Source organism: Callorhinus ursinus, unplaced genomic scaffold, assembly GCF_003265705.2.
Source record: "Callorhinus ursinus isolate GAN/ISIS: 27379988/994484 unplaced genomic scaffold, GSC_fseal_2.0 scaffold46, whole genome shotgun sequence".
In the NCBI taxonomy this organism is placed as follows: domain Eukaryota; kingdom Metazoa; phylum Chordata; class Mammalia; order Carnivora; family Otariidae; genus Callorhinus; species Callorhinus ursinus.
Window position 1 is genome coordinate 7,044,397 of NW_027397108.1, and position 22,189 is coordinate 7,066,585.

At 49.5% G+C, this 22,189-nt stretch overlaps 1 protein-coding gene across 3 annotated transcripts in view; it reads left to right on the forward strand.

Moving 5' to 3' along the window:
- The window catches only part of CDH13 (cadherin 13), a 1,106,386-nt gene that overhangs the window by 1,050,794 nt on the left and 33,403 nt on the right, over window positions 1-22,189 (forward strand). The gene's annotated exons all lie outside the window — the stretch shown is intronic.

The window sequence follows — 22,189 nt, forward strand, 5'->3', positions numbered from 1 at the left end:
TGGATGGATGGATGGATGGATGGATGGATGGATGGATGGATGGGTGGGTGGATGGATGGATGGATGGATGGATGGATGGATGGATGGGTCGTTGAAAATGGACAAGCTCAAATTGGCCATGGGAGGTTCCCTTCTAGTTCAAGACTCCTATGACTATGTTAGAGCCCATCTACAGTCCTCCTGAAGGGGTCCTGGGACCTCTCCCAGGGATTCGTATCTTTACCTTCCCCTCCCCTACCAACCTGGGCAGTGCCAGCCTCCCCAAAGGAACAAGATTAATGATGAACAGAGATCAGCAGGGACCAGAGCCACTGGTTGAACAGGGGCTATGTTATAAATGGGACAATTCCAAGAGGAGGCCTGGCTAGTTGCTGCTCCCTTGGGATTGTAGGCATACCCCTCTGTGCCTTCCCAGTCCTCTTATCAGCTCCAGTAGGAATCATTCTACCCCTGGGACTCCCTTCTGGGTACCCTCACTCACTGAACAAGTGTGAATTAGCCCCTAATCCATAGATACTGGGGATATACAGTTGTCAAGACATATACAGCCTCTATCATTCTGGTTCGCCCAGTCTAAAAGAAAGGGTAGCTATATAAGCCCTTGCAATATAAGAGTTTTGACAGTGCTATTCGATAGACGAAACAAGACAGCATGACAAGGGCAGAGAGAGGGGCACATCCATGTCTGCCTATAGGGGTCCCAGAAGGAAGGGAGAGCCAAGCTGAGACTTGAAGATAGACCAGGGGAAGGATATGCAGGCCCAGCACACAGCATAAGCAAAGGCCCAGAGGCTAGGTCTGTTCAACAAATCAGTAGACAGGACCGTGAAAGGTCTTGTCTAGTCTGTGATAGAATTTGAGCCTTGATGTGTGGGCAGTGGGGACGCCCAAAGGACTGAACTCAGAAGGATATTATATTAGATCTGAATTTTTTATAAAAAGCTCATGCAGACTTTAGGAGAAGAGAGAGGAGGCGGGGAGGCTCCTTCCAAGCCGATGCCAGCCGGCACTAGAGTAGCAGCTTAGAGAATTCAAAGATGCACAACAGAGTCAAGAAACAGGAAAGTAGAAGCCAAACGATCTGCAGAATAACTGGACACGGAGGGTGAAAGGGAAGGTTGTTGGCCATCCCCCAGTTAGGAAGAAGGTTCCTGACCTTCTTGCGGATTTCCCTTTGATCTAATAAGCTCACCCTTGGTCTGAGTGCCTCAATCTTACGGGAATGGCTGGAGTCCCACGCTGCAGTGAATCCCAAATGCCTGTCCCCAGACCAAACGCATAATTCAAAGACCCACAGAAGGTGTTAAAATCACAGAGGCTTAGGCCCTACGTCGGACCTAGCAAGTCAAGAATTCCAGCACCAGGGCCGGGGACTGTGTCTTCGAATTCCACGGTTGATTCTGGATCCAGTACTATGGGGCACACAATCTGGGAAGCACGAATTCAGTGTTTTCCACTAATATTGGCCGGGAGGAGGGGGAGGGTGTTGGGAGCCAAGTCATGCATCTGTCTCCACCCCCTTCGGGCTGGCATAGCGCCTCCATAGACGAGGTGGGGCTCAGCGCATGGCTCAGCGCACAGCTGTGGACTGATCAGCTCATCGTCCCACTCGCCCTCATGCTGGGTGCTGGCTGTCTATCACCCACCTTTCCACATGTGGGTGCAAGATCTGTGCAGGGGCCAGCACCATAACATGGCCTGAGCACAGCCTGGCTGGTGATTTGGTGTTAAATCGAGACCAAGAAGTCGACCCAGAATGTTCTTTTTTTTTTTTTTTAAGATTTTATTTATTTATTTGAAAGAGAGAGAGAGAGAAACAGCATGAGAGCGGAGAGGGTCAGAGGGAGAAGCAGGCTCCCCGCTGAGCCGGGAACCTGATGTGGGATTCGATCCCAGGACTCCAGGATCATGACCTGAGCTGAAGGCAGTTGCTTAACCAACTGAGCCACCCAGGCGCCCGACCCAGAATGTTCTAAAGCAAAGGCATACTTTCCCTGCCTGACGTCAGGAAATGAAATGACTAAAACAACAACAAAACAGTGGGCCAAACAGTCAAGTTTGGGAACAGCTTTCACGGCTAATTTCTAATGAGAGTTTCAAAACACTAATTTTCCAGAGCAGAAAATCAAGTTGCACTCATTTATAACCCATCGTCTGCAATGAGTCGGAGGATATTTCTTTCTGTGTTGTCAGTTAACTTTCTGAGCCTGTCAGAATACAAAGTAGGGTGGCTGGCCAATAAATCAGCTCTTTGGGAGCTGATAAATGGTTATTGTACAAATCCTGCATTTGCATTGGATCTGGGGACATAAATCTACTTCTCATGATCTTACTTTAAAAAAAAAAAATTGTCCCCCTGAAGTCAGAGTGAGCAATTTATACCAGCATTCTTTCCCAGCTGTTTATTTTTCTCACCTTTAATGGCTGCCTTTCAACTCTCTATACTGAGACTGTACCATAAAATGTCACATGTCATGTAGAAAAATCTGCCAGGACTTTGGTTTGAATCTGCCCACCAGGAATAATTTTATAATATCCTGCTCATCCATGAATAACGATCACTTTGGTAAAGGCTGTCATAATTTACTAGCGTTGGAAGGGACCTTCAAGAACGTCATTTACCACTGCCTGCCTTCTGTGGGTGGGGAAGCTGAGGCCCGAGAGCGAGAGTCAGGTCATGGGCCAAGTTTGTACAGGACAGAGCTTCTGTGTGGGGTGGGGAGGAGCCCCTTGGCAGCTCGAGGGAACAGCTCCCAACTTCGTGTAACAATAAATGAACTTTCATTCAAAGGCAGTGGGTGGATGGGTGGGAAGGGCCCAGCCGAGAGCAAAGTGCTTGCTCTCTCCATCACTCATTATGCGCCCCTGCCTTCATTCTTTCCTTCATGCATTCACCAGACAAGGGTCCACCTTGTCTCGTTCTGCTGTGGTTTCTACAATCCTAAATGAAGATCCCGTAGAGGCGACTCAGAGAGTCCTTTGTCTGGCTCAACACGTATCCCAAGCAGGCAAGAATGAAAGAAAATCAAAAGGACTCTGTCATTTTTGACCCCTGCAATTCTACCGAATTGTACTACTCTAGAATAGTCTGAAGAGCACCACGGGAAGGGTGTTGGGTTTTTGTTTCGTCTTGCTTTGTTTTGATAACCTTGAAAACCACGGTAAACTCACTTCCTTGAAAGTATTGTTCTTATAACCAGCAGCTTTATTGAGACATAATGGACATACCACACAATCTGCCCATTTAAAATATACAATTCAGTGGTTTTTAGTGTATTCACAGAGTTGTCACCACTATCCATTTTAGGACATGTTCTTTCCCCCGGGAAGAAACCCCACTCCACTTAGCCATAACCTCCGTCCCCCCAATCCCTTGCCACAGGCAACCACTCCCCGACTTTCAGTCTCTGTGGGTTTGCCTCGTGTGGACCTCCCATATGAATGGAGTCTTAGACCCTTAGGTTCTTGGACCCTTAGTAGAAAGACCTGAACATAAGAATGGCAGCTGCTTAGTGATGCGAGAAAAGACACATTTGTCACTCTTGTTTTTTTCTCAGCTTTATGGAAACTTTCCAACATACAGAAATATTGGGAGAATTTTACAGCAAACACCTGTTCACTCATCACCTGGACCCTAACACTTCATTCTACTGCTTTGCCACAAACCACCTCATCCATCCCATGGATCACTGCCTTGGTGGTGGGTTCTCCAGGGGGCAACTTCCAACCCTCCCATATCAAAAGGGGAAAATACGCGACTTTGCAAAATACAATGGCGCTAGAGGGGATTTAAAAGCCAAGAGTGTTAGGAAGTTGACATTAGAGGTTCTGAAAGGCAAAGTCACGTCCAAATGGCGGAGAAGGCTTAAAAGAGCTCTCCAAGAAAGCACGTGTTTGAGACATGAGGACCGAGGGCTGGCCAGGTTGGGGAATGACAAGTCCCTCAAGGGGACCCGCTGACACCCTGGCTCAAGGGTCAAAGCAGACAGAGCCAGGGAGAGACCCAAGTGGTTTCGGGAGGTGGCGGCCATTTCCATGTCTCTGTTCATTTGTCCACTACTGGGGGTTTCATGGGTTTGGTTGAAGGGTCAGTTTCAATTCATGCATTTCAAGGGAAGAACAGGATGCCTGAGGGAAGGTCTTTCTTTGTTTCTCTTGTGCATCAAAAGCTTTGCAGAAACATGGCTGTATGCAGAGCCATGGCCCCTCCCAGGAGTCGGACCCCAGCACACAGCATCACGTGCTCAGACTCCGTGGGCTGTGGTCTGGGCGGGCAGGAGCAGGTGTGGTGCGTGGAAAGAGGAAGGCAGACATTCTGCCTCCAGAGCCTGTCCTTGAACTTGGGGCTTAAGTCCTTGGTGCATGCACAGACCCCAGGAAGAAGGCACCTGCTCACTCACCAGCCCCACAAGCCTGTGCACCTGAGTGCTGGTGGGACCCTGGAAGGATTGGATGACACTGGGCTGTGTGTGTGTGCGTGTGTGCGTGTGTGCGTGTGTGTGTGTATGTGTGTGTGTTGTGAAGACACATCTAATCTGAGTTCCTATGAAGTGAGAAGGAAAGGTCTTGGCCGGGGGTTCAACAGCTCCTGCCAATATGCACAGAGTAATTCTTTTAAACGAGTGAACTAGCCTCGATATGCTATAAACTTGATAAACTACATTAAGGTGCTAGTGGGATGGGAATTCAAAATGCTCATCCTAGCAATTCAGTCATCAGCCCCCACGTTTACCAAATGCCAGAGGATGTCCAGGGAGAAGAACATGCAGAGAGAAATAAGCTGTGTCTCCTGGCCCCCAGAGAACTCTGGCCAGTAGGGGAGAAACACGCAATCCCGACATGTCATTTTTATTGTGTATACACTTATGTATTAGACGGGACCATATGACATTGCTGAGATTTGGCAGGTTTTGACCATTGAAATGGCAACTTCGTGATTCAGCCTAATAGTGATGTAGTAGTGTATTAGCCTGCAGAAACAAAATACTGCAGACTGAATACTGAAATAAGAGACACTTACTTCTCACAGCTCTGAAAGCTGGAAGGCCAGGGTCAATTCAGCGTCCGGTGAGAGCCCTTCTTCCGGCTTGCAGATGGCCACCTTCTCGCGGTGTCTTCATGCACCTTTCCTTGCTGTGCACGAGCAGAGAGAAAGAAATTGCTCTCCAGCGTCTCTTCTCAGAATCCTATCAGGGGCGCCTGGGTGGCTCAGTTGGTTAAGCGACTGCCTTCGGCTCAGGTCATGATCCTGGAGTCCTGGGATCGAGTCCTGCATCGGGCTCCCTGCTCAGCAGGGAGTCTGCTTCTCCCTCTGACCCTTCCCCCCCCTCATGTGCTTTCTCTCTCTCTCATTCTCTCTCTCTCAAATAAATAAATAAAATCTTTAAAAAAAAAAAAAAAGAATCCTATCAGAATAAGCCCCACCCTTGTGACCTCATTTAACCTTTATGACTTCCTTAGAGACCTCATCTCCAAATCCAGCCACACCGGGGTAAGGGCTTGAACACAACGATGTGCGCGCGACAGGGACAAAAGCCTTCAACCCGTAACAAGTGTGTAATGGACACCATATATATTTATAGGGTCATGTATCATATATGATAGATATTTTGCAAGGTTGCATAGTGGACAGAAACACTGACTTTGTCAAGAGGGAAATGCATGTACAGATATAAAGACATCTTTATGTTACTAGTTTTTCATTGGAGAAAAAAACCTTATTGCAAAAAGACTACAAGTAGAAATTTTAGAAATGCTGATAATCAAAACTGAGCATGATGTAAACCCCACTAGCTAGACACAAGCACAACTACTCTTAAGACTGAGGTCAGCCAGCGAGGCATCAGAGTTAAGAGTGTGGATGCTGGGCATGGGTGCCTCCATCACTGACCGGCTGTGTGACCTGGAGCAGATTGTTAGCCTCTCTGTGCCTCGGGGTCCTCATCTGTCCAGTGGGGCAGTAACACTGACACCGTGAGGCTGTCAGGAGAGTTAAATGAGCTGAACCTTGTGAAACACTCAGAAAGTTTCCGGCACAAAGTAAGTGCTCAATCAACACTATATTTTATTGTTGGTCTCTTCGTCACTGGGGTTACTCTTAACGCAGTTGCCACCAGCATTCCCTTCCAGGGTGTTTTTTCAGCCAGGTTGACAAATGGGCTTGGGATTACACACCGAGCTCTGGAATAGGAAGGGCTCGGCATGCAGGGCATGGCATGGAGAGGGACCGTGAGACTGACCTTGGAGTCAGGAGGAGAGTCAGCATCATCAGTTACTGGTGTGCGTGACAGGGAGATGGCACGCATTCCCTGCGTTTGCCTTTGGTCTTCTTGGTTGCACAAATTCCCGCATAGTATAGACACCCCGTTTTGCGTGTCATCTCCACTCCATGCACATGGTCGTCTTGCCACGCACATCACGTCTATCATTGTTTTTATTGTCTGCATACTGTTTCATTTTCTGGGCAACTATCAACAGACAGTTTCCTGGTACTTTTAAAACTTTTTCTATAACAAACAGTGATGGAGGAAACATGCTTGTAGCTAAATATTTCTGCCAAATAGGTTTGAGTAATGCTTTATCCTGAGACCCTTTCTCAGCTCTTCGCACCATGAATCTGCTTATTCAAGGCTCTGAGAAGTCCTGCAGAGGAGGGACACCTTTGACTTTATTAAGCCAGTATTCTCACTTTTATGAAATTGTTCCCTTTATCTATTTCTTTGGGCTAACTTACATTTAAAAAGGGGTTTCTGGATCAAAGAGTATGTGCAGCTTTACGGATTTTCATTTATTTCCTTCTAGAATGGTGTTTTAGGAGCTAACAGCCTTGGAAGACACCTCCACCTTCTGGGCTAAAGCAAGGCTTCATTTTAATCACAATGACATAAAAAGTTGAAGACACTAAAAGCATATGTGATGTTCTTACAAAAATTGAAACGATCAAGACGAGTGCAGAGAATTGCCTGGCTTTTTTGAGCCTTCTGGGAAGTCACTTTGGGGGAGGTCGATTCATCCAGAAAGTATAAATTTTCCTTTTTCTAGATTTCAGACAGGAAAACATGTAAAATGAGTAAAAATCTCTTATAGGGACTCTCCCAAAGGGTCACAGGAGATCTATCTCTCTGCGACATGTAGCAGAGAGTCTGGAAATGCCTATTGTAAGTAGTGCCTTCGACATAAAACAACAGGGCTCAAAGTAAGTATGCTGTGTGGCCTGACTGCTCTTCTTATATTTCCCATCAGCTCAACCCTACGGCTTATTTATTTATCCAGTAAATACTTGGTAAACGTCTACCACTGGCTGGGCCCTCCCTGGGCCCTGAGGACAGCAGCTCCAGGACGTGGTCCTCTTGCAGAGCTTACATGCCGGTGGGGAGACAGGCAATGCTCATGTCCGTGATGGATGACTTTTCCCGGGGCCCTTGCAGAGAGCAGCGTGTGCCAACAGGAAAGCGCATGGCACGGTGGGACGCAGAGTAACTGGGAGAGGCCACTGGGATGGGCTGGTTAAGAGGGAGGTGACACCGGAACCGAGGTTGAAGGGTGATGCCGAGCCAGCCAAGCGAAGAGCTGGGGGCCAGAACTCCTGGCAGAAACCAAAGGCCAACACCAGACCTGGGAGGGTGGAGGGCCCAGGGGCTTTGGGTCTGGGGAGCAGGAGGAGGTGATGGTGTGTGGTAAGCAAGGGGAAACAGCTGTTGTCTGTCCTCGTGCAGTGGGGGTTCAGGGCTCCAGGAGGCATCTTGTCTCCCTTGTCGAACTCTGTGCCTCCGCACGCCTGCCCCACAGTTACTGCTTCCCACGTGGACCAGGTGCGTGGCTGCCCTCACTCGGCCCGGCAAATCCCTGGGGATATTGACCCCCTGGGATGCCATCAGGTGTCCTTACCTTTGCTTCTCATGCATTGACATCTTGCTCATTCCCTCACCCAACCATTCTGTTCACCCCACCTTGACCAAGGCCTGAGAGGGGCCACATAAGGTGTCCCTGGATGTGGGAAGAGAAGAAGACCGCCCCTCCCCTGGGCATTCACCTCCTTGAATGCAGAGTATGGGACCAGATGGCAAATGCCTGTGGTGAAGCTAAACGTCAGGAGGGCAGAGGGCTTCCCGCCTGGCTCACTGCCCTCTCCCCAGGCCCCAGCAGAGCGTTCGGCCCATAACAGGTGTTCAAAACATATGTATGGGGCAAATGTGTGCAATCAATACCCAGGGCTGAGAATGTGCAGCTCCGAGTGCTCTGTGGGGGAAATAACCTACCATCTCCCTCCCAGGGAGAAGCCAGCTGCGTCACCGGTTGGGGGGGTGGCACCTCAAGACTGGGAGCCATGCTAAGGACGCTGGAAGTATGCTCCCAGGTGAGATCTCTCCGGAGGAAAAGCCCAGGCTGCGTTGGCTCCCTCACATAGCCTGGCTTCCAGAAGGAGCAGCGCCCATGCATGGCTTTGCCGCAAGGACTCCAGCAGGGGGAGAAGGCCGGTCACCTGAGCCGAGCTCGGCAGCCTGTAGGAACCTCCTCCGCGGCATCCTGCCAGGCCGTGTTCACTGACCTTCAAGGCATAATGCAAAGCTTAGCCATCTGTCTCACTGCAGTCCCCTCGGCAGCCAGCTTCATTTATCGACTTCTCCAAAGCGCCGATACTTCTGCTCAGCTTGGTCTGAGCTGGGCTCGAAGACTCAGGTGCTAGAGCAAAGGCCATGGCACGTCAATTAATCACCCAATAAAAATCAGAGCTGAGAACAAATGCAGTGGGGTTGCCACACTGCTCTTCTGACATTCCCGCTTGCTCTCCCAGTGAGCGCAGTTGTTTCTTCGAGACAGCCCACCCTGGGACACTGAGCACCTGGCCCAGACACCAGCCCCCCCTCCATTGGCTTCCGTGCACAAAAACAGAGCTTGACCTGCAGGCCGAACGGCCCTGGGACCTGAGCAGGGTGACCCCCGATCTGGGCCACACGCTGTCCACCCCAAATTCTGAAACACCAAGACTCTTTTACTTTATTTGGCCCTTCAGCCTTGCAAGAAAGTGCTATTAAAGTTTGGAAATCCACTGACCAAATGGGAATAAGGGGCAGGTGATGACCTCAGGGGGCGGAGGATGGCGGGGCCGAGAGAATCCACATGCGTGTGGGGCGAGGAAGGAATCCCAGCCTCTGTCCTGGAAATCAGAGAAGGAGAGGCTGCTCTTGTTTAGATGGGGTCACCCCAAGTCTCCCAAAGTAAGTGTAGCAAGGCCAGGCCCCCAGACACGGTGCTCAGTCCCTTCCTGGTTGTGTGATGAGCTCTGGGAGACCCATCTACACTGGCAATCCTGCCCCCTGCCACCAGCTGCCCTGGCCTGGCTCTGGCCCAGCAGATGGGCTGTCAGGACAAGGCCTGGTCCAGGGATGCCAGGGCCCCATTAGCTCCATGGGGGCATGAGGGTGACCCCTGGGGAGCAGGCTGCAGGGCTCTGGGTGGGCATGATGGCTGGGCCATTGTCAAAACCCCACTGAAACTCCTAAATAATTAGATGGGTGCAATGTGGACCTTCCATATTTGGGCCCTGGGAGTGCTAAGGATGGATCCATGGGGTGTTAAAGTGAGAACCTCCTTTTAGTAAGCCTGGTTAAGAGAGCAGAAGCCATGGGGTACCTGGGTGGCTCAGTCGGTTATAGCATCTGACTCTTGGTTTCGGCTCAAGTCATGATTTCAGGGTCATGGGATTGCACCCCACATTGGTCTCCACACTCAGTGGGGAGTCTGCGGGAGATTCTCTCCCTCTGCTCCTCCCCGCTCGCTCTGTCTCGAAAATAAATAAATCAATCTTTAAAAAGAGAGAGAGAGCACGCAGCAGCCTGTCATTGTATTAGAAATGCCCAAAAACAGAAGGTACTTGATGGAGAGCAAAGGGGAGGCTCATGTAGAGAACCGGGCCTTCGGTTTTAACTATTTACAAACATGTTGAGGTTCTCCGGGCAGAAATGGCGGGTTCTCGAGAGGTGGATTTAACAGGTATTTTTTTTCTCCTCCTGAGAATGATTTTTGGCGTGGGGATGAGTCGAGGTGCTGACTGTCCTGGCTGGAGGCACATGGGCATAGGTCAGCACGGGGCTCAGAATCCCCAAAGTCCTGCCCCCACCATGCCCTCATCCAGCTCATGTGCTCTGAATCATGAATCCCTGGAGGACAGGGACCACTAACAACCCTTGTCTAAAGAAGCTAGGGAGCAGAGCAGAAAAGGGTCTCTAACCATGAACTGATTTAGAGTGGGGACCAAAATCCAACGCAAAACTAAGAAAAGGTTTGATGTAGGTCTTATTTGGGGGGCAAGAATGGTGAAAATAGGTTTGTTTCTAAGTTCATTTTAACCCCTACCATAAGCTCTTCTCACGGTGCACACAGATGAACCAACTGATGCTTTCTCTTCCACTATTGACTGGCTTCTCTCTGCTCCTTCCTGCCTTGTCCTGGGTTTACTCAGGTCCCTACACTGCCCCGCATGGCTGGCGCCTCCTCCTGGCCCCTGCAGCTTTTGTGAGATTAGCAGTGGTCCTTCGTGCTGGATTTGTGTTGTGTTGGATGCTTCCGGCCACTGAGGGCGACTCACTAAGGCTGCTGACCACGGTTCAGCAGGGGTGGGTGTTAGAGACCATGGTGGATGTGACCAGGCGTCCACTCATGACACAGCCAGTGGAATATTCAGACGATGAGCAATCCTCGCAGGCCTTGTTCACATTTGCATTCCCGGGCCCAGAAACACAGTGAAAGAAGTCAAATCCTAATGAGCACGTAGGTCAACAAATGGGTGAATAGCCTCACACTGAGGAAAGCTCATGTTCTACCAACTTGTACCCAACTCCCAAGTCATCCTGTTAGTTTCTGAGTGCGGTCTCTAGTGCTTGGGAAAAACCAGCCAATGTGGACACGTGGAGGTGGGAAATTTAACCCGGCCCTGACCGTGCATGCGAGCCAGCCTTGATCTTGTTAATGATGAAATTAGTAACAGTGATCATGATAAATTAGTAATGGAAGCCGTCTTGTGGCTGCGTTTTTAAAGCCAGCTGTTTAAAACTTTTACCCACATTGGAGATGTTAACCTGTGTTTTCATCTAGAGCTGAGAAGTGTGTCCTTGCATTTCAGAAATCTTGAGTTTCTGAGGTCCCAGCTTTAGTTATTATACCAGGGTCCCAGTTTCCCGACTTTTCCAATGTTGTTAAATCTGTGGCTTTGCATGTTGACTCCGGTTTTCTGTATTTTTCCGTATTTCCCTGCGATCAATTTGGCCTGAAGCAATAACACGAGGCCCCTTAAAACGTCCATAAGCAGCGAACAGCGCTCGGAGGGCTTGGCGCCCTTTTTCAGTAATTGCTGTGTTTGTGCAGGCTTCAAAACTGGGACAGGGGCAAGGGCAGGGTGGGGGACCTCGTGCTTAATCTTTGGAATAAGTTTGCAAATGGAGATGAAGCCCCAGCTAGAAAGCGCCCCATCACAGCAACGCCCTGTTGCAGGCCCACTGGGGACCTCAAGCAAGAGTGCAGGCATGAGCTTTGCTGGGAGAAGCACAGAGCAGACCCGCCTCGCCCCGAGCAGGTGGCAAAGGCGCATCAGAGATGACGTGCATGATGACTGGCAAGAGGCAGTTTCCCCAGGGGCGTTAGCTCCCTTCGGTCGTGGGGAAGGCTCAATGCGTGCAGGGTTCACAACTGAGGGGCAGGTCGGGAATGGACGGGAAAGGGCTTTCCTGCAGGCACCCCCCGAATTCATGAGAATCCCCTGCACACCTAGTAGCACATTGTTCGCAGCATCCAGCCCCTCTCTCTCCGTCGGTGAAAGCAGAGCGTGCCTGAGAGCACCTGTTGTGTAGAGTAAATCACATTCCGACCTGTTATTACAAACTCTCCATCACAGCTGATCTGTTTGTCCCAGTGGCAGCTCTCAGTCTAACTTAAAAGTTGTCAGGATTCACTTCTGAATCAAAGAACAGTCTCAGCCCAGGTTATTTGAGAATTTCTAGAGATGAACATATTAAATTCACACACATGGACTATATTATGTTAAGCCTTTCCTGAACATGTATGATGTTTTTATAAACAAATAGGATTTTCAGAAAAGGTTATGTCAGTTTAATAGTTTGGGGGTTGTGTGTGTGTGTGTGTGTGTGTGTGTGTGTCTGTGTGTGTCTGTGTAAAAGAGAGTTTGGGGTTTCTCTTAGGAAATGTTACCGTCTAGTTCCAAGTGTGATGGAGTTCCCAGTCCCTTCTAAAGAATGCCCAACCACAGGATGTAGCCCGAGGGTTTCAGCTCCCAGTTTGGTCATTACGCGTGGAACAGTGGCTCTCAAGCTTTGGTCCGCCAGAACCAGCAGAGGGCCGTGGTAGAAATGAAGAGGCCCTATCACACTCAACAAGGCCATAACTCTGATAGAGGCCAAAATTGGAGAGTCTATGGCCTAAGAAAATTTCCAGCCCTCATAGGCTACTTGTAAGGCAAACCAAAAATAGAAACAATGTTCAGGAAGACAGATCTGCTTTGGAGCCACCATTCTGCCACTGAAAACCCACATGAGGGGGCACCTGGCTGGTGGGGGCACCCAGTTGGCTCCGTCTGTAGAGCATGTGACTCTTGATCTCAGGGTCATGAGTTTGAACCCCATGCTGGGCATGGAGCCTGCTTAAAAAGAATAAATAAATGAATGAATGAATGAAATATTTTCTCTTAAAGCCACATGACATGGGCAAGGTGCTGCTAGCCCACTCTGAGCCTCTGTCTCCTCCTCTGGAAAGTGAGGGTGATAATGTCTGCCTCCCGGGTTCATGGGCAGTGACAGGCAATGATGTGCCTACATTGTGTGGCACCTCCTTGGTGATCATTGAATGTGGACTTCCGGTTCTAGATGCAGCAGAAAATAAATATGGAAAATAGAAAAACTTTCACAGCACATGATGTGTCACGTGGAAGAGACTACCTTTGCCACCCTCGTCACGCATGTCATTAAATAAACATCCATGCAAGTACTAATTAAGATCCTCCCTCCCTGCTGGAGTATGAGTTCCAGAAAAATAGGGGACCCCCCTGCTGCACACTCCAAACCACGCTTGGTGTCTGGCACATGAGGCACTCAGTAAATATTTATTCAACAAGTGAGTGAACAGTATGGTCACGTTAAAACGTACATGTGCAGGGGCGCCTGGGTGGCTCAGTCGTTAAAGCGTCTGCCTTCGGCTCAGGTCAGGATCCCAGGGTCCTGGGATCGAGCCCCGCATCGGGCTCCCTGCTCCGCGGGAAGCCTGCTTCTCCCTCTCCCACTCCCCCCGCTTGTGTTTGTGTTCCCTCTCTCGCTATCTCTCTCTCTCTGTGTCAAATAAACAAATAAAATCTTTAAAAAAAAAAAAGTACATGTGCATGTGTGTATATCTATACATAGGCTGGAAGCCTCCAGACCAAAGTTGTAATAGTGCTTGTTTGTGGAGATAGGTGAGGATGGTTTTAATTTGATTCTTTCCGCTTATCTGTATTGCCCAACTTTTCTGCGGTGAACACAGAAGACCTAATCAGTGCGTCCTTACATAAACACAAGAAGGGTTGAAGCCACCTACCCCCTTGCCTACAAAACGTGTTCCTTCATGGACTTCCAGCTTCCTTGGATATATGGTCTCTAGAACTAAAATGGTTCTAGGAGAAATAGGAATTAAATGATTTCTAAAAATAAGTAGAATTTCTTTTGCTCTGCCAGTTTCCCTGTTCTGAGCATGGACCATGCAGAAAACCATCAACATAGCAGGCCTGAGACAGGTCTCCAGAAAGGCCTGCTTCCTGGGTTGGTACTTGGATTTCTGGAGGGTTCTCACCACGCTAGGTGAGAAGAGTGGTGGTTCCCTGTGCCTCAAGTGTTTGTGCAAACAAACAGGGCTGCAGAAAACCATCAACATAGCAGGCCTGAGACTGGTCTCCAGAAAGGCCTGCTTCCTAGGTTGGTACTTGGATTTCTGGAGGGTCCTCACCACGCTAGGTGAGAAGAACGGTGGTTCCCTGTGCCTCAAGTGTTTGTGCAAACAAATAGGGCTCATGCTGAGCAGCTACTTTCCTTCTGGGAATCAGGGATTGTGCTATGTGCCAGGCAGAGGGCGCCTACATCACCAGCCCCCCAGGAAAACCCCAGGCACTGGGATCCCTAGTGAGCAGCCCTGGTGCACAGCACTTTACAACACGTTGCTGGGGAATTGAGTGTGTCCGGTGTGACCCCCCGGAGACGGCTCTGGAAACTGGCACCTCCTCCCCCCGCCGACTTTGCTCTGTGTGCCTGTCCCTTTGCTGATCTTGCTCTGCATCCTCTCGCTGTGATAAATCTTAGCCACAAGTACGACATCTTGAGCCTTGTACGTCCTCCTAGTGAGTCACTGAGCCTGCGGGTCATCCTTGGGACCCCCGACACGCCTAGCTGAGTCCCTGCTGACAGCAGGTAGGAGGTCTGAGCCCACTGAAAGGACATCTGGAGCAGCATTTACGTTGGAGTTCGGCTGTAATGAGAGAGATGGTCTAGAGGCCCTCTTGAGAGGGAGGTCTGTCCATGAGGAGGAATGGACAGGCACCTCGGGACCAAATTCCTTTAGAATTCTGGATCGTGCGGGTACAGGCCAGTCAAAGCATGTTGAAGAAGGCTTGTACTTTCTTTCATTCATTCAACAACCAAGTCCTTACTCCGTGTGTGCTGGCACTCCTCTAGGTACGAGACACAGAGAGTTGAGTAAGATCTGTGCTTTCACTGCCCCGAGGAGCTCACACTGGAAGCTGGGGATCCAGCCAGGTGAGGAGACGGGCTTCACAGAGAGCTTTCACAGTGGTCTCAGTATTTGGGCTGAGACCTCAGCATTGGTGAGACTCACATGAGGACGTCTAAGGCAGCCACATTCCGTGAGGCGCATGGAAAATCTTGAGGCTAGAATGAATTTGGTGCTTTCAGTGAACAAAAGGAAGCCCATGTGCGTACAGCTTTGGGAGGGCGAGGAAAGAGTTTGGAAATGAGTGTAGGGAGTTAGGGCCTTGGAGTCATGGCCAGGAGCTTGGATTTTACTGTATGCCCAATGGAAAGCCATTGGTGGATCGTGAGCAAGGGACTCACACAATATGGTATAAAACTGACAACACCCTGGTCGCTGTTTGGAGAACGGATTGTGCATTCCTTACTGTCATGGTAGGGGTCAGAATGTCTGGATGGAACCAACCGAGCCTTGCCTATGTGCTGTTGAAGATGGCAGCCTCCAAGAGAACAGGATGGTCAGAATTGGAATCTGGTAGAGCCTCATGCAGGATGAGCACGGGATTCCCCCAGGGGACTCTGGGATCCCTGGGAGAGGGGGTCCAGGAAAGGGCTTAGAGGTGTCAAGAGCTCCTCCCCTGTTCCCAGCTATTACTTTGCCGTGGACGTCCACAGCCCCATGCTAGGCTAGGCAAAGTCTGTCCCCACCTTCCCTGCCCAGGCCACTCCCTGGGCAGCTCCCCTCATCCACATCTGCTGGTGGTGGCATCTCCCCATCCCTGGAAGGTCCCTCCTGTTATTGAGACTGCTTTCTGTGGCTCCGGTGCCCTGGGTGCCCCCGGCTTCTCCACAAGCCCTGAACCGTGATGGGCTTCGGCTGCCTCACTGAACCAGGATTCTCGGATTCACTGGCCCTTCAGTCTGGTCTGTATGTTTTGTCAGGAGACTTGAAATAGGCCCTTTCCTTTGTACAGAGAGCCATAGCTACGTGAGCCATTTGAGAACAGTGTACTTCCTTCAGCTGGAAATTCTATTACTTCCTCGATCTGTTTTTAAATAAAGTGGTTGATGGGAATCACCCAAGCAGCTATTCCGTCTAACACAGGGGGCCCGCTGAGCTGGAATTAAGCAGGGAGCTGTGGGTGTACCACCTGTTTCCTTTCTTCCCCGTGGTTTTACAGGTAGTTTGCCTCCTTCAGTAAAATATGAAATTCCTCTGTGTTCTTCCTTTTCTGGTTTTCCTCTTCCACACTCTCATAGTCTTTCCCATCCTTACTGAGTCCTCTTTGAGAGTGAACTACAGTGTGGTTCGTATGTTGGCCCCAAAAAACCAACCCTCCCTACAGTACGTGATATCAGCCAGGATATTTCTGATGGTTCCCCGACTAGTGTTTGCTCTAGATCAGTGCTTCTCTGACCCTCGAGGATCTACAGAGCCCTGGGGATCGTGGACGGACTCCCTCTGACACGAGTCCCGACCCAAGTCCCCTCCCCTAGGTAATCCATGCTACCAGTCTGTAAATAGATGCCCAGGCCTCTCTGTGTGCATTTTCATGTATGCTAATAAGCCCAAGGGTCCAAAGCCTCGGAAAGAAACCCAACTTCCTTGTTCTGAATGGATAAGAAGTCAGTGGAATTTATTGGTCTAGCTTTTCCAAACAATCTAACATACCATCTTTATCAAATAGTAAATTTCCAAACGTATATATGGATAGACATAAATGTAATTATATATAAAATATTTGTCTAGATAGATTGATAGATCTCTATTTAACGAATATATATGGTAGATACATATTATATTGGATATCTATACCAATCTGTATAGTGGATATCTATACCCACATCTGTATCTGTCTGCCTGTCTGTCTCCCTATCTACCTAACTTGCCCATTTCTGGTGCTCTAATGTGGCATCGATCCTCTTGGCTAATCCTGCACTAATAGCAGTGTCTTACTTTGTAACATTTTTAAGTCCAATATAAAAGGAAGGCCATGATAACCCATGTGGTTTTGGTATCTGTGCTGAACAACTGTGGATCCCCCATGTCACAGAAAGTGAACCCAAGAAGCTTACAGAAGGGACTTGTCAAACACTGGAGTCCCTCCCTCCTTCACCACTACCTGGGCCCCACGAGGGCTGAGCCCGGCTCTGGAAATCCTTCAGGGTCAGTTCCTGGCCCTGGCCCTGGCCCTGGCCCCTGGCCTGGCAACTTCCTTCCGGCTTGGCTGGGGCCCCACGGACAGTAAGCCTGCTTCCCAGGAGAGGTGCAGGGCCCGAACATGGTTAGAAGCGCCTAGCCCTGCTTCGCCATGCTGCCTGATCCTGCTAATCAGCCTCCCCCGTGTCTGCCGAGGCTGACACCCAGAAGAGGACAAATCCCGACAAGCACTTGAGCAGCTCCTGTGAAGCTACATTACGGGCTGAAATGAGTCCCGTTTTTAATTTGATTTTTCTTCCCCTGTAACAAGCAAAGTTCACATTACAGATAAATTGCCCGGAAATTCCAATTTAATAAGGCATGTGCATTTTTCAGGCCTAAAAGCATGGAAAACATCTTGCACGCTGGTATTTTTATACCAAAAGGTTTATTAAAATGACAGCTTTGAAAATGTCAGGAATTTACATACAGTGTCTGGTGAGTTGGTCAGAAGGGCTGATTTGACGAAAGGGCCCGTCACCCGGGAAGTGGAAAAGCAGGTTGGCTGGTGGTCCGAGCTGCTCTCCGCTCTGGGGTAGGATGCTCTGGGGTAGGATGCTCTGGGGTGGGGGAAAATCACACTGACACTCGGGGCCTTGCCCCCAGCTCTTGGCTTGCATTGCATGGGCACAGTATAATAATGCAAGGTTGGGCACTCGGGAGTGCTCAGGAATGGGGGTGTCCCCTGTCCTTCTCTGTCCGTGGCTGGGATTCTGAGTGGAAGCAACAAGCTGGCATCATGGAGATCCAGGACACAGGCATGCGTCCCCAAGGTCTCTGATGGGAAGAGACACCCAACAAAGTAAAATAACTACTAGAGGGAAACAGAATTAAAGGCCATGAGAAAACACAAGTAAATAGCAAGAGCAACGGATACCTGATTTTTTTATAATTTTTTTTTTTTTTGAGAGAGAGAGAGTGCACGCAAGTGAGGGGAAGGGCAGAGGGAGGAGAGAGAATTTTAAGCAGGCTCCATGCCCAACACAGAGCCTGACATGGGGCTCAGTCTCACAGCCCTAAGATCATGACCTGAGCCGAAATCAAGAGACGCTTCAGCGACCGAGCCACCCAGGCACCCGTACCTGATTATTTTTTTAAGGAAGGAAAACAGTGAGTAGCTATTGTGTGAAACCCTCAGGCCCTTGCTTTCTCTGGGAGGCTGATGCGGATGGGCCTAACTGCTCTGGGCCTCGTTCCTACAGGACAGCCTCCGAGTCAATGTCTGAACGAACTCCCCTCATCCAAGATGTTGGTACGATGTTCATTGTACCAGGAAACTGTACCATCATGAGATCAAAACCATGACTAGGGAGAAACAAAGGGTGTGGTTTCTTTGCCAACATGAAAGGCTAGATAATTTAATTCAGTTTTTATTTATATTCTAAACTCTGATTTGAGTAATCAGGGCATAAAATACGGTCCCTTTACATTTTTCATTGTTTCACATACATGGAACCAGCACAAATCACTCCTGGATCAACTGCGAACTTGGTACCTGGTAAGGTAGGAAATACACGTTACCTTTCTTTGCATTTCCCATTTCTGTGATTATTGCAACCGACAGAGGAAGGATGCCAACCGTATGTCCTGGGTGTCGCCGGGGGCCAGACGCTCTACCTGGCCCTGGGGGACTCGGAATGGCCACCACCTGGCCCTGAGCATGAGTAACAAACTACACCTGCTTCAGGCCCAGCACCTGCGATCCGGCACACCCGTGTGGAATTCCAGCTGTGCTGCTCGGGGCAAGTTGCTAAGCCCCTCTGAATCCTGGTTATCTCACCTTCAAAACAGGGATGATACCAACTTCATCTAGTTGTTGGGAACCACAGAAATGAACGTGGTGCCAAGTGACGAGTTCGGTCCAGGGCCCTGGTACAGTCCACTCGAACCTCAGCCTGACATCACCAGACACAGAGTTTGGTGAAGGCAGCAGACCTACAAGGGTCCATATGACACTCCAACAGGCCTTTGAGTCTAGGTTTGTGCCCAGCGAGGGCCCAGAGGAGGAAGGGACTACTTCTAACCCGGGGCCTCTAACAGAGGGGCCTGGAGGAGGCATTTCGGCCCGGTCTTAGAAGACAGGAGTTTGCAGGTGGAGACGTCAATTGCTATCAAAATGAAAGACAGGTGTTTTTAAAGTGGTTCATTCTCATGAGTAATGCATTTCTTCTGTTTTTGAGAAATAAGGAAATGATCATTGAGGCAGCAAGGGAGTGTGGGAAAAACAACATCAGCCCCACTCATTCCCCCTGTACCCCCCGCCACTGTTCACTACAGAATGCCGTCTCCCCTGGGCCCCGCTGAGTCGGGGGCTCCCAAAACATTCCAGGGGACAGTGCAGATCCCATACTGGACCCGACCCCAGGGGACCACAACGACACATCAGCAGTCCGACTCGCTCTGCTGGGAGCCACACACTTCGTGCCGGGCCCCACCTGGCCCTCACAGCTCCTCAGAGAGCCCTGGGATTCTCCCACCTCCCCATAGAAACAGAGACAAGCAGCTCGCCCAAGGTCACCATGTGACAGCCCAGGTCTTTTTCCCTCTGACGTCCATGCCTTTTCCTCCCGTGTGACACTGACAATGTACGTGACCCTGCGTGGCCAGGGCAGAGGTCAAGAGCTGACCCCTGGCCCTAGACTAGGGTGCAAATCCCAACATAGCCACACACTCGCCCCTGACCTTGGGGAAGTGTTTTGTCTCTCTGAGTTGGTTTGTTGGTTTGTTTTTGCACTGGAATAACAGTTACTTTTTTCTTGGCAAAAAGTCAAATGGCACCTTTTAAAAAACAAAATAGAGATTCTACTTAAGGGTTTTTTTTTTTTTTAATATTCAAGTAGATTTTAAATGATAGAAGTTCTATGAAAACTAAGAAATCTATAGCCTGGAGTTGAATAGGAAACAAAAGTAAGACAATGAAAAGATGTATAGCATCCAGCATCTTCTCAGTTTCCCCATCTGTGAAATGGGAATAATCATATTATCAGCCTCTCAGGGTTGATGTGAGGGCTGAAAGAGTAGATACAGCACACTCCCTGAAAAGTGCCTGGTGCATAGTAAACACTCAGTTTAGTGTTGGATGCTGCTGTTGATACTATTATATTAAGCGGGCACTGCACCCCTGAGGCTGTTCTAGAGAGACCAGACCCACTGCCTTGTAGGAGGCTTTAGCAGGGCCCACTCCCTGGCATTTCTCAGCAGTCCAGGGTCTGGCTCCCCTACTTTGGCAAAATAAAAATTTGATTTGATGTGATGGACACACACACAGGTGGTTGGGTCTATTCACGTGACCCAAATTCACAAGGGACTGAAGAAAACCAGAGTCCTTCTCTCTGAACTAAAGTGAGACTGTTCTAGAGGTTTCTTATTCCTCAGCTCCTTTCTCAAGGACCCAGGCTGACCACAGCCTCCCTCGGGTAACAATCACATTGCAAGATCCCCAAAATTGCCTCCATGTCAGGGATGGCAGCTTCCCCTCTCCTCGGCCACACAGCTGTGGGCAGCCCCTGGGGCCTCACCTCTGCAGGAAGAATCTAACCCATGACACCTGGGGTCATCTTTGTTCTATCCTCGGAGGTAACTGTTTCTCAAAATTCAGCCGGTGTCTTCTGACCGCCCTCCAGTAAGTTAGCTGGGAAGCAGCTTAGTGTTGGGGGTTCAGTACAGGGGCTCTGGGCCCACAACCTGACTCTACGACCTTGGTAGCTCTATGGTGTGTGCTTCAGTTTCCTCATCCGTAAGGGATATTACACCTACCGTATTAGGGTCCTCTTGCCACTGTAACAAACTGCCCTAACAGGTTACCCCAAACTGGGTGGGGCTAGAAATGTATTCTTCCCCAGTTCTGAAGGCCAAAAATCCAGAATCAGTCTCACTGGGCCAAAATCAAGGTGAGCCGCACTCCCTCTGAAGACTCTAGGGGAGACTCCTTTGCAATAGTCCAGTCTCTACCTCTTGGTCGCGGGGGCTTCTCCTCTCCTCCCTGGGTCTCAAATCTCTCTCTGCTTCCGTCTTATAAGGACACCCGAGGCTCCACGTGGCGCAGTAACCCAAGAGCCCCTCCCCACCGTAAGATCCTCCCCTCAGTTAGACCTGCAAAGGTTGTGCCACATAAGGTAACACTCACGGGTCTCCAGGATTGGGATGTGGACATCTTTTCCACCGTGAAGACTGGGACAGTGATTTGCCCCAAACTCGTATTGGTTAAATCGGGTTTGAAATGTTGTTAGAACCAAAGTCGGCCAGTGTATGGCAGAGATGATGGACTTCGGGCATCTTTACCTGACTGATGAGCCATCGGTTTCCATGTCCCCTCAGGGGCATATATTTCAAAGATTGGTGGGGAATGGCAGGAGAATACTGACCGACAGCTCTCTGGCTCAAGTACAGAAGTGGTTGGAGCACCAGCCATGTGTCCCCGGGACAGTCCCACATTACCCAAGCCACTCAAAGAAATCTGGGTCACGTTCAGTTAGAGCCTCCCTGATAATTGGGATTTTCACTTCTTACCTTATGCACGTTTTGTTTGAACTTCTTAGAATGAGCATGGGTTACCTTTACAACAACCTCAAAAAATAGTAACATTTTAAAATTCTTTGATGGTTCCCCACCATCCAAAACCCAAACAGTGGCTCAGGTTCTTTATAATCCGTCTCACTAAACTCCTCTACCTTCAGTGTTCCCTAGAGAAGCTGTGTCCCAACCACAACCATCCACATTCCGGGACATAAATATTCATTCAGCAACTGTCTCTTGAGTGTTGTGTGTGTGCTAAGCAATGTTTTAGGAGCTGGGGTCATGACAGCAAACAGATAACCTTGCTTTTGTGGAGCTTACATTCTAGTGAATGTCTCTGGTCCATGTATTGATTTGTATTGATCTTTCTTCCTGACTTGTCTGTCCTCTCCTCTGACAACATCCCACCCTTTCCTCTGGTCTTGGCTCAGACACTGCATCTTCTGTGAGGTCCCCAGGGTGACTCTCTATCAGAGGTAATGGCCGTTTCCTCCAAGCATCCGTGCGCCCTGCCCGTACTTTCATAGTGCTTCTCCTACAGGTCTGCACACGGGACACAGCCAGGGCATTAAAGAAATACAACTGGACTTGGACGGCTTTGAACTCTGCCTCTTTGAGAACTGGGCAGATACAATCTCTCTCCTCACAGGCTTGTCACGAGGCACAAAGGAGGCGCATGCACAAAATATTCAGCACAGAGTTGGCGGTCAGCCATCGCTTTCTAAATGAACAACGG